Consider the following 4,971-nt stretch of genomic DNA (forward strand, 5'->3'; position numbering starts at 1 on the left):
GGCGGGCTCTTTAAACTGCCCGCCGCGGTAAAGAGTTGATTTACCGAGGCAGGCGTTTTATCTTGCCTGCCGCGGTAAAGCCTGTACAAATACACAGCACAACCCCTTCATCTTCTCCATGGGTCTTCCTCTCTCAAAACTCATGGGGGGAGGCTTTGCCCTAAAATTTGAGGAAACTTTTGATTTGAGTTGAAGGGCTTGGATTTGATGGAGGAGGACATCATAAGAGGTTCATAAAGGCTCTCCCTCTCTCCTTCCATCCTCTCTCTCTATTTCCATCACCTAGAGTTCTCTCTAGATCTAGATCAATTTTAATGGAAAAAATGATGTCATGTATTTCTTTAATTTTAGATTCATCATAGATGCATGCTTCATCTTTCACATTGTCATTTCCTCTCTTTTTTCATGATTTTGGACGTAAAAATCATCAATTTCTCCTAATTCTTCTTTATTTAATGTTGATTGTGATGGATAATGTTCGCAGGTATGATGGATAGATCGGAATGGATGTACCGGATTGATAGAGTGAATGATCCGTGGTACCTCTTTGAATTAAGGAAGTTTATTGCGGCTGGTAAAGCTCACCGTGAGAGACTGAAGCGGATGACAACCATATGTCCATGTTCTCGTTGCAAGAACCTGAAAGCCCACCGAGACAGCGAGGTGCAAACTCATTTGATCATGTATGGTTTCGTCGAGGGCTACACAGTCTAGACATTTCACGGCAAAAGAGTTGGTGCGAGTGGCGGTGCATTTGGAGTGAGCTCTTCGACGCCGACGACGACAGCACCACCAGTGAATAAAGATCCTTCAGCAGTAGCTGCGTCAGCCAACAGTGATAACAGTTGTTGTGATTACATCACGGTGGATGATCTAATGCAAGACATGGCCGACGAAGCCGACGACGGTGGTGATGGTCAGGATACTGTGAGCCAACCCGAGGATGTGTAGCTTGTTGAAGATCTAGTCAAACACTTCGATGAAGACGACGTTGTGTTGGGTTGCCCAAAGTGGTTGGAGAATTTCAGAGAGTTGAAGCAGGCGGCAGTTGATCCTCTCTATAAGGACGGCAGTGATTGTCCAAAGGAGTGCACGGTGCTTCGTTTTAACCTCCATATGTTGATGTTGAAGGCTCATCATGGTTGGTCTGACACTAGCTTCAATGAGTTGTTAAGCTACCTTGCCACCACGTACCCAACGGCTAACAAGGTGCCCGCCAATACTTATCGGGCCAAGAAGCTGATCCGACTAGTGGCGATGAAGCTTAGAAAGTTTGATGCATGCCCTAACCACTGCATCCTGTATCGGGGCAATGAGTATGAGAATTTGATGAGTTGTCCGCACTGCGGCTTTAGTCGGTACAAGAAAAATGCTGGTTATCGCATGGATGCAGATGACGAGGGAGGCTTGCGGGGTGGTCGGAAGAAGAACAAGAAGGGGGCAAAGAAGAGCAGTGTGGCCAAACAGATCTCAGCTCAGCAGGACGATGAAGAAGAGGGTTACATGCACAGAAAAAGTCCAGCACTGTCGGTGTGGTACCTGCCCGTGACTGATCGCCTGCGTGCAATATTCGGGAACCCGAACGATGCCAAGCTCATGTCCTAGCATGCATCAGCTGACCGCCTGAAAGATGATGGCAAGCTACGGCACCCATCCGATGGCAAGCAGTGGAAGGATTTCGATGAGGCCTACCCGAAGTTTGGCAAGGAGCCCAGGCATGTTAGGTTCGCGCTGAGTACCGACGGGATGAACCTGTTCGGTGAGCTTAGCAGCTCGCACATCACTTGGCCCGTCGTGCTCACCATGTACAACCTACCTCCCCATCTATGTCAGAAGCGTAGGTACCTTATGCTGACCATGCTTATCTCTGGACCGAAGCAGCCCGACAACGATATAGATGTGTTCCTGGAGCCATTCATGGAGGAAATGAAGATACTATTTGATGTTGGGGTCCAGATGGTGGATGCATCCCGTAAGGAGAAGTTCACACTAAAAACAATCATCTTTGTCACCATCACCGATTACCCTAGTCTCTTCTCACTGTCGGGGCAGATCAAAGGGAAGACCGGCTACGTAATTTGCATCGATGAGACCTGCTACACTTACCTTAAGGGATCCAATAAGATGGTGTACACGAGGCACAGACGGTTCCTCGCCAAAAATCATAGGTATAGAAGAAGTATTATGAATAAATACTTTGACAATCAGGACGAGCCGCAGCGTGATCAAACGACGCAGACTAGTTGGGGGACAAAGGTGTATGAGATGGTCAAGGACATGGATCAGGTGGAGTTTGGAAAGAAGAAGAAGCCGCCTGAAGAGGGGCCCAAGCAGATAAGGAAGCGAAAGCGGGACCAGATAGAAGAAGTCCCCGCCGCTGTTCCTTTCAAGAAGAGGTGTGCAAGCAGTACAACAGCAGTTGGAGGGTGCTCAAGAATGGATTGAACTGGTCGAGAGACATGCAGAGCATCCAACACAGCTTCAAGTAGACAAAGACGGACATATGTAAGTTTGTCTTAGACAAATGCATGCTTGAAGGGGGCACGTTCTTCCATGAGAACAGCCCGCTAGCGATTTTACCGGAGTACGAGAGGCTAAGGAAATGGCCCACGATGATGCGTCCACAGGATTACACCTTAGCGCATGTATAACGACTTTAATATGTAAATGTAATGAATTAACGATGACAAGAACGACGAAATGAATGTATATATATGTATATTATCTCATGTGTAATGCCTGCATACTTTTTAAGTTTAATCTGTAAAATCTGGATGTGATTTGGATTTGGATTTGAATTTATATGCATGCTGTATTTTATTTGAATTTATATGCCTGTTGTATTTTTTTAATTCAGGAAATAATTTACCGATGTGGGCAAATAATAAAGCCTGCCACGGCTAATACACATAACCGTGGCGGGCCACAAAAGGTGTCCGCCGCGGTAAAATAATTTACCGCGGCGGGCGGTGTAACATGCCCGCCGTGGTAAAAGTATATTTACCGCAGCGGGCACGTTACACCGCCCGCCGCGGTAAATCGGTTTACCACGGCGGGCAAAGCCGCTCGTCGCGGTTAAGCCACGATTTACCGTGGCCTCTAGGCCGCGGCGGACAGCTTTGTCCACCGCGGGAAACCCAAATCGTCCGCCTCCAGTAAAGTTTGTGTAGTAGTGTACTTGTGGGAAGCATTGTGAATGATGTCTTCTACATCCAGCACGGCCAAGACGCCATCAGCCATGGTGGAAAAGTCACCGGCTAGCTCCTCACGCTGGTCAAAGGACAAATCTAGCAGGAACCCTAGCTCCAACCTGCCCAAGTCCTCACCTAGCCGAAGCTAGGCGGTTGCCGAGGCCTCAACTGGCTCTTTAGCGAATGCCATGGTTGGGCACCTTCATGACCCCGCCGACAAGGCGCGGAGACGCTGCTCCAGGGATGCCCCCGCAAGCGTAACCGTGTGGACCGCGGTGAGTATAGCCCCATTGAGGGTGTCGAAGGCGATTGTGTTTTTCTGACATCCAGGTAGCAACACGGGCGTTGTCCTTGGCATCCTGGTGAAGGAGGGCCTGCTCCGCCGTCTGCCAGGACAAGCCATCATTGGCCCGACGCAACTCCGCCACCTCGGCCTGTGAGGCATTCAGGTGCATTTGGAAAGCTAAAAAAGTGACAAGAATACCCTACAACTAAAGACATGACATCGCACGAAAAGTGAAAGAGCAAGATCGTGTCAGATGCCTTACTAGCGAGCCGCACCTCGGCCTTGGTGGCCACAGCGTCTGCCGCGGCCGTTCCACGCCCCAACGTGGAAAGCGTCGTCTTATCACACCCCCAAATTTCTATATTGGGTTGTGCATAGAAACACTAAATAAATAAATGATTTTATATTTTTTTTAAAATTCTAAGATTTAATTAAGGGTTTAGCAATTTGAACAGTGCAAAAATGTGATTTGCTAAAAAAACTTTTATAATTAATTTAATGGGTGTTGCATTCATGCCTTTGCATTTAATTTTATTATGTGAAAAATGAATTGAAAATTTGTTTATGTTCGAATTGGTTTTTGTTCTATTTAAAAATTATATAGCAAAGCTTCAAATAATGTTGTCAAAAATCTATTTCAATTTACTTTAAATTTCAATTTCAATTCTTTTTCAAAAAACAAGTTTGATTTGGTTCCAAAAGTACTCTCTTCGTTCAAAATTGTAAGTTACTTTGACTTTTTTAGTTCATTCATTTTACAATGTATCTAGACATATTATTCATCTAGATGCATAGAAAAATGGATATACCAAAAAAGTTAAAGTGACTTATAATTTGGAATGGTGGGAGTAGGTCAAAGCAGTTTCAATTTTGATTTGATTCAAAAAGGTTTAAACTCTAGTTTCAAAATGAACTTTTAAAAAAATAAGATCCATCCCCTCTACTTTTTCATGCCCAAGCCTAAACTGCCCTGCTATCTCTCCCCTCCTTCCCGACGTGGGATTGGCCCAGTTCGGCACCCCTTTCCCCAAACTACAAGCCGCCCGCCGCACCTAGGCCTCGGCCCGCTCCGCACAGCAAAAAAGTAGCGCAGGACGCACTCCTCTACTTCCCTCTCCCATTGCCAAGCAGGCCCGCGTGCTAGCGCCCTCCCCTCTCTGCATTCACCGACAGGTAGGGCCGGCGTGTCGGACCCATCCCTCACCTCTTAGTCACGTCCTGTCTCCGCCATGGCCGGATCTCCATGGACCAAACCGTCGCACGACCAAGCTCCCTCACGCGGATGAAGCCTACCGCGAGGACCACGCCCCACCCCTTCCATCGCTCCACCCTCGCTCGCTGAGGTGGTCCACCACGACCCATTCTCCCCGCCACATCGAGTCACGGCCGCCATCGATGGCATGCCGAGCTCCGCGATCTGGCTCCTCCCTTCGCCTCCTCCACTTTAAAAGCAACCCCAAGCTCCGTAGGAACAGGCCGCAGCTGCCTCACCTC

This window comes from Miscanthus floridulus, chromosome 2 (assembly GCF_019320115.1).
Source record: "Miscanthus floridulus cultivar M001 chromosome 2, ASM1932011v1, whole genome shotgun sequence".
NCBI lineage: Eukaryota > Viridiplantae > Streptophyta > Magnoliopsida > Poales > Poaceae > Miscanthus > Miscanthus floridulus.